General features: G+C 23.9%; 1 non-coding gene across 1 annotated transcript; it reads right to left on the bottom strand.

Annotated features, from left to right (window-relative positions):
- Window positions 1-8,214: 8,214 nt before the first annotated feature.
- Window positions 8,215-8,312, bottom strand: LOC127264608 (small nucleolar RNA Z279/snoR105/snoR108). Its single transcript, XR_007841791.1, has one exon. It is a non-coding gene; the product is annotated as a small nucleolar RNA Z279/snoR105/snoR108 (small nucleolar RNA).
- Window positions 8,313-8,819: the final 507 nt, after the last annotated feature.

The raw sequence follows: 8,819 nt of genomic DNA, 5'->3' as shown, positions 1-8,819 counted from the left end.
GTAAATGAATAGATAGATATAAGATAAGGAGAGTATTTTATTAAAAAAAATAAATTCAATTATGTGGTAAATCACGGATAAAAGATTGAGGTGCCTCTTAAAATATATTTTTTGGTTGTTTGAATTGAAAATTTATATTTGACCTAATAGAAAAATATATTTAAATGCGATAGTCGAATAGATAATATATAATTTGGTGTAACTTTTTTTTTTTTATAAAATTAAATAAAAAATATAGTTAAAAACATATATAAATAGAGCAATCCATAAATACATAATTCATTAACAAATATATGTATATATATAGTCGATATTCGTTATTCAACATATCAATAATATGATTTAATAAGTTTCTTATATCGTTAACAAAATAAATTATACCAATGCCCTTCTTCTATCACGATCATCATCGATTAATTAAAAAATTTATTTATTTATATATATATATATATATATATGTTCAATTTGGTGTAAAGTGTTCTATTCAAGTTGGTGTAAAGTGTATGATCCTTGCACAAATTAAAAATATAGTTGTAGGGTCTTCTCAATTGGATTACAAAATAAAACATTCATTTTTATTATTATGAAAATTAAAGTAAAAAGAAATATAAAAAATTATAATCCCATTAATTAATTAGAGAATCTAAGCTTAGCAATAAATAATTACGATAATGTGAAGAGCGCGGGATGATTAAAGCATTGACGTTCCTTAAAAATTGGAATCGGAATCTTTTTAATTTGACTAACTAATATAAAATATATATATATATATATATACAATTTATAAATCTTAAATTTTTGTTTCTTCCAATTAGTATATATATCGAGTAAATCTTCAACTTTTTTTAATCAAACTACACGGTTTAATTTAAATTAAATCTTCGTATCTTTTTTTAGGTGTGATATTGAATTTAATATATCTATTTATTTATAATATAATCTTGTTTTGATACGAAGAAAATTATCTATATATTATATACAATTTTTAAATAAGTGTAAATAATATATGTCTCTATATATATGTCGGCATGTCATTAAAATATTAAAAATCACATTGTGTTAATGATTTTAGTATTGGCAACTCATTAAAGTAATATATGATCGAAATACAATTCTAGAAAAAATGTGGCCAAACACTATACATATTTAGGTCTTTCAATTAATTTCATTCCGGATCGGAACATCCGATTCGATTTAGTTCAGTTCTATCATAATTTTTCGGATTTGAAACTGAAGTTCATATTCGGATTCAAATATATTATATATATATAGTTCCGAATTTGGTATAAATAGTACCTATTCAAATCCAACGGACCCAAATTCTAATGTTTATATTATATATAACATTATTTAATAATTTATTTATATAATTATATATATTTAATATATATTGTGATGGTTTTTAGTATTTTATCTGTTATTATAATTTTATTATTAATTAGATTATTTTTTATATTTAAATTGAAAATGCTTGTTAATAATTTGCAAATTTTTTTCAAATATTAATGGAATTTAATTATACATTGATTTTTTTTTAAGTATATTAAACCAACGATCATATACAAATCGGATCGGATCCGACGGAATCGGATTTGGTGACTAATTTTTAGGTTTTGACGGATCCAATTCTAAATCTGAAAATTGTATTGAGAGAAATTTACTTAAAATCTCATCCTAAAATATATAGTTTTCCTCCAAAAGGCTTATTCGATAAGAAATTTTGAGAATTCTTTATTACATCAATTTAGGTTGTATTCACAACTTCAAAATAGTAACGACACATCATTGGTACTTCATCCCAAATTATAAATGAACATCCTCGAATCAAATGCGCTAAATTAGAGTTTACATTAATAGAACAATGTGAATATCCATCCAACTCAAATGGTATTTTGAAACGCGAATGTGTCGTTCGATCCTTTGAAAGTAACAAGTTGCAATATCAGAAGATGTCATTGATAGTACAATTTTATTTTATTTTATTTTTATCGGAACTTAGCAATTCTAGTTTTCCACAAATAAGTCTTTTATATTCCTCCACTCCATTTGACAAAGAAAAGACCTCCTTGATTATTTTCATAAACTTCAGTAATTGCATTATAAACACGGAATTGATCATCATTGAGTTCTGTGTGAAGTGTATGAAACGATTATTCTTCCAAATCTGTATTGTAATCAAGCTCCCTTCCATCAATATATTTACAAAATAAAAAAATAATCTTACACATGGTTGTGGCATAGGAGAAAAATCCGCAAGACACCTACAATTTTTATCAAATATTAAATCAATTTCATAAAGTTGTCAATCTTTGAGATCACTATCACATAAAGAGATATCATTTCTGGATTCTTTTCTAAATATAGAGCAAATAATCAATTATCGATCTTCAATGTTGTTTCCACAAGTTAACATTGTCGGTTAATTCACAAAACATTAGCATTATAACATACATATTTCGAAATTTGAATGAAGAAGCCCAATTCGCAACATCAAAAAATTCTTCGTGCCATTCGTTGTCATTATTTAATAAACCCCATACTACATAAGCTTGCTTAAAAGTAGGATAAATAATTTCATAATATGTTCGAATATCCCTAAAATTTTTCGCACAAAAAACAATGTCTAAGAACATCCATAAGTACTATTTTTCTTTAGATCCTAGATGTGCATAGGGTAGTCTTTCAATTTCCACGTTGTCTTCTAATCAGTTCTTTTTATTTTCTCGTCCAAACTCATTCTGATGTGAAATTCACATATGTTAATCTTCATACATCCATATTATTTTGGTTAGCCTCAAACCATTTAGTTAGCATCGTATCGTGAACACCATCACGGTTTATAATAATGAACATACTATCTGTTTCACGAAATGTAACAAACTTGTAATTTGGCAAATGATACTGCAAGCACTCAACTGTTAGAGAATATTTTTAGATCTCAAATTCATAAATTCTCCAACAAGCTTCAACCGTTGATACATAACAACAATCGAGATATTGTTTGACCTCACCAACTTGTCAACGCCTCTCTTATACATATATTTCATTAATTTTGAATACACGTATTTTTCAACATTGATGTGGGCATTAAACAACACGAGAAGATTTCGGTTGTATAAAGAGATCCACCGATTATCTATCTCAACACCATTTATAAAAAATATGTTTGATGGGTCACACCTACGTCTATACGAGATAAATCCATCTTCACCAATATTACTATGAGTATAGAATTTATTTGGGTAGTGTTTACTACACTTTTCATCCACCATACATGGATCATTTGAGTTATATACTCCACATGGACCATGGTCCATTTGTCTTTTAATAATGTCATAAGTCAAGGGATCAATATTCTTATTTGGTATTTTAACACATATTTTACTATCAATTTCTTCAGAAGTGATTGGTTTGCATCTATCTTGAAAAGACAATGTAATATGTGAATGCGCCAATCTTTGCTTTTGATATTCAATTATTTGAACATCTGATGTACATAAAAATTATTATGTGTTTGAAATTGGTATATATTATATAATCATTATTGAAGACGTACGAGTTAAGTTCCCTATACTTGCTATTGTATGTCAAAAAAATAATCAATTTTTCAAAAGATGCAATAATGTTTTGTGTTTCATCCTGAATACCTTTGCCAATATATCAGAACGATCTTCTGACCATTGATTAGGAAATTTTGCTAATGCATTGAAGATTTATGACCATTTAGGATTGCACATAAATGTAATAAACAAATCTAGAGGTCCGATTGATTTGCATAGTGCTAAAGCATCATGATAATGTTGTAGCATGTTCTTTGGACCCACAATAAATGAAGATGGTAAAAATATTCTAATTCCAACTGAACTGACATATATATATATATATCCCTAATATCAACATCATCTTCAAGGCCTTAATATAAATCTGAATGAAATTTCGATTGATGCGTCTTTATGTAATTCAAACGTTGTTATTCAATTTCCGTATAACAATCGACAACTAGTTGTCGAAGTAAACGACCTCCTTGTATAAGAGTTGTATGTTTTAATTATCTATGTTAGAACCGAAATGCCCAAAATTTGCGAAATGAGACTTGTCACGTTTCTTCAAAATTTTCATTATAAGGAATATCAATTCTCCATTCTTTTGTTCCATATAGGAAAAATAATAGATATTGTAATAGAGTATAAAAAGGATACGTCTCGTTAGTACACCTCAAATGTCCATCAGTTTTACAGACAATAATATCACGATTTTGAATAATATTTTTATTTTCCCGACAATTTAAACAACAATTTCAACCGCAAAAGGTATTGTGTATTTTTGGTTGTTTCACTTCTACTATTCAGAATTCGTATATATAAATCCACAGTGTTATTATAATCCAATGCATTTCTTGCCGATCGAAAAATCTGAACATAAGGGTTCACATTATCCAACATGATTTTAAGACCCTCAACCATTGAAGACATTTTTGAAATTGATCTATCTCTTCCTAAAACAACTAATCAGTTACGCACTTCAGCAAGTCGCGGTAGAGGACTCCTTCTTTAGGCAATAGACGGCGCCCTTATGAAAAGAAAAAGAAGAAGAAGAAGAAAATTAAATAAATAATATTATTTATTTAATATAATTTTAATAAAAATATATTATTTTTTCTAACAAGATATCAAATCAAATATTATTTAAACAAAAATTCAAATCAAATTTAAATCACAACCAAACAAACTCAGAATTAGATATTTCTTATGAACATTCAGTGTAAATTTTCAATTAAAAATATATATTATCTCTATATTGCAGATTCACATCAATAATAAAATGAACTAATATGAGTAGAGATTGTATTGATTGTTATTTGATATACCCGGACAATACATAGTTTTTAGTAATATAATACAAATATAACAAGTAAATTAAGGATGTGTTTACTGACCCAGGATTAAGGTGGATAATATTATTTTATCCGTTGTAATTCCATTTTTACTTTAAAGTATTAAAACCGAGATAATTATGGATTTGGTAGAATAGTAACATTTTGTAGAATTAATAGTACAATTCCTCTCTAGTATTATTTAATATCTCTTAATAAATTTTTAAATTATCTACTTTCTTAACATTTCGAATAATTTTACATAAATATTATAATATATTTTTGTTTAATATTTATTTAAACTATATTTTTATTTTACTTTGAAATATAATTTGATTTTTTTTTCTAATTTTTATACACAATACAATTTAATCTAATATTTAATCAATCAAAATAAACACTATATTAATTAATCTCATGATTATATAATTTATTGAAATAGTCCTATGTATAATAATACAATTATTTAAAATAAACGCATCCTATAATATTTCATTCCAACACATCTTTACTAGTAATCTCAGCACATGAAATATATTAACACATCACATAGAGCCGTCTCGAATTTTTCCAATGCCCTGAGCAAAAGATAAATGGCAAGTCCTATAAAAATATTATTAAATTTATTTTTAAAATGATATAAAAGTATAATAATAAACGCGACAAAATTAACAGTTATTATAATCATATATCCAATATACGAACTACACATAAAATGTATATATATCATCATATGAAAATAAACAATATAGAACCTCTTAAGCCAAAGGTAATTATCGAAAACAAAATGGTAGTAAAGAAGATTAAACCATTGAGGATTGTAGATTTGTATTATTTATTTTATACGATTTTTAATAAAAATATATACCTCCATTCATTTACAATGTTTATATATTTTTTTTTTTTGCGTATTAATATTTAAATATTAATTATCATATTAAATTATAATACAAATTAAGTGAAAATGACAAAAAAAATACTTTTATCAGTGTATTATAATACAAATATAATAACATTTTTATAAAAAATTATGCAAATATAAAAATATTTTTAATGTTAAATACGATAACGCAAAATGTAAATATAAACATATTAAATGAACGAAAAAAACACTATATTTTTTTACAAAATATACTATTTAATAAAAATATAAATTAACACTTTATTTTAAATTAATTTTAAATTAGAAGCAAACAAATCATGTTAGCATTTGACGATTAAAACGACTGAAAGCGTGTTATCGAAAAATACAAAAAACGTGGAAATGGAAGGAACGGTAAGCGTTGAGTTTATTATACACGATTCACATTTACTACACATTTATTTATTTAATATTATTAATATATATATATATATATATATATATAGACACTGTTGATCTGTTCTTGAAGGGTTCAACTTATATAAATTAATATAATATATTAATATTTTTTCTTACCTAAAACAAATTAAAAAAACCAGATGAATGATACTTGATTTTGCTTTATTTTTTCAACGTTTTAATTGTTTTTTTTTTTATTTTTTATTCCAATTACGATGGCAACAATTAATTAAATTTTAAAAAATATATATATATATAATATTCTAGAAATAAGACTGCCGACTTAATTCCTTCATCGTTTTTCTTAGCTTAACCGTATTTGTCAATGGTCATCACATAGTAATTATTTTCTCCCTAAACATATTTACTACTCCATCCATTCGTCCCAAAACTATACTCTGGGTTGAGATTGGCATAGTGGATAAAAAGTACGGTTGATGAAAGACTTTTTTGTCCTTGCGACTGTATTAGTGTAAAAAGCAGTGACAATTGTGTAATAATAATAAAAAAAATAAGGGTAGTTTTATAATGATATGATTATTTATGAAAATAAGACTATTGTTTCAGTACAGATAAAAATAATAAAGAGGACTATTGTATTGGGACTGAGGAAGTATATTAAATAAGCATAGCTTCAATTATTATCATTTATTATTATCGTGCGATAATAATTATTTTCATTTATGAATATAATACAATTTTTTTTTAATATTTAATAAATGGCCCAATTGAAGCCCACTTCATACAAAAGCCCAAACCTAGGCCTAATCCAATACTTTGCCTATTAGTCCATTAATAATGTTTGGAGCCCAAAAACTTTTTGTGGAGAGTTCAATTTGTTTGTATTACCAACGTATCCTTCATCTTTTTCTTATTTTCATTAAATACAACCAATAATGTTTACTCGTTTTGTCAAGAGTTAAAGTGATACGTTACCGTAAATACGAAAGTTTAGGTAAAATATAATTACTAAATAACTAAAATGTGTATTAATAAAAATAATTATTGATTAATATTAAAATAAGTAAATAACTTAATAAAAATTAAAATAATTATAAATTATAAAATAATTATATTTTCAAAAAATGAATTGATAAATTGTGGGACTATCAGAAATAAAAATAAATAAATAAAAAATGGACACTTTATGTGAGACATAGAGTATTTGTCAATTATTTATTAAGAAAAATAATTATACACTTTGATTATAATTTAAATTTTATAATCAATAATTTTTAAATTTTAATTAAATTATTAATTATTTTAATTTTAATCTATAATTATTTATATTATATCGTAATTTTTTAATATATTTACTAATTATAAAAATTGAAGAAACGGAGAGAATATTAAATTTTGAATAATATTTCTACTTTGGGTGTGTTTGTGGATTTTTTAATGTGATTTTTATCATTCATAATTTTTTTTTTCTCCAAAAAATAAATAAATCAAATCTTTGTTTTTCATATTACAATAAAGATAAATTTTATGCTAAAAACATTACATAAATTTTCATTTTAATGATATAAACTCAAAACCACATTCACATAAGATCTATCTTTAAAGAATTCTACAAAAACTATATTTTATTACTTTCATTATATATGTCAATTAAGTTTTAGTTGAAAATAAATCTAATTTCATAACATTGAAAAAATAAACTAAAATTAAATACTAAAAATAAATTATATATATATACTAAATAAAGAACAAAAAAAAAAAAAAAAAAATCTACTCCTCCCTCCCATATAATTTAGATCTATTAATATAATTCAAAATCCTTCAATTTGTTATAAATTTTTACTTCATTCCGTTATATATAATTTGTTCTTTTAAAAAAAAATAAAATAATTATATACTTTAATAAATAATTTAAAAATATTAATAAAATTAATCATAATAAAAATAATTTAAAAATTAAAAAATATTAAGTAATTATATTTTAAAGAAATAAAAAATAAATAAACTATATAAAATGGACAAAAATAAAAAACAGAATAAATAAAAAATAAGTAAAACAGGGATCAGATTGGCTGTGACCCAATTGTTGTAAAAGGCTTTGGGCGGGCACCCGTCTCGCATATTTTTTTTGCGAGCATTTATCACTCATCATATCCCCTTCAAACTTGTCCGAAGGATCATACAATTTCCATTCACAATTCCCACTATTTATAGTCCCACCATCACCCCATATGCCTTTTCCTCTTCCGATGTGGGACTCATATTTGCACTTAACAAATGTCGCAACATATTTAATTTTAAACTGTAGTGCAAATCCATACGTGATGAAAATACAAAAAAATGAGAGTAGATAATGAGATTGCAGATAAGTTGAGAAATATAAAAAAAATAAATGTAGATATATGAATGATCAAATAAGAATAAATGATTAACTGGATAAAAATAAATTTTTAACAAATGAGAATTCATGAAAATATTTTTGGTGAATATTTTTTTTTAAAAAAAATTATAAATTATATACGATGTTTTTTAAGATTACATATTTTAGTATAATTTCCTAAAAGATCGTAAACATTAAATAATTTAAAAATAAATTAAGTTTGTTTTTTTGTAAAATTGAAATAATATAAATTTAAAAAAATTATAAAAATTAAATAATACATA

The sequence above is a fragment of the Andrographis paniculata genome, unplaced genomic scaffold (genome assembly GCF_009805555.1).
Source record: "Andrographis paniculata isolate CXL003 unplaced genomic scaffold, ASM980555v1 Contig70END, whole genome shotgun sequence".
Classification (NCBI taxonomy): domain Eukaryota; kingdom Viridiplantae; phylum Streptophyta; class Magnoliopsida; order Lamiales; family Acanthaceae; genus Andrographis; species Andrographis paniculata.
Note: the sequence above shows the minus strand (reverse complement) of the source record. Positions and strands in the feature narration are given on the sequence as shown.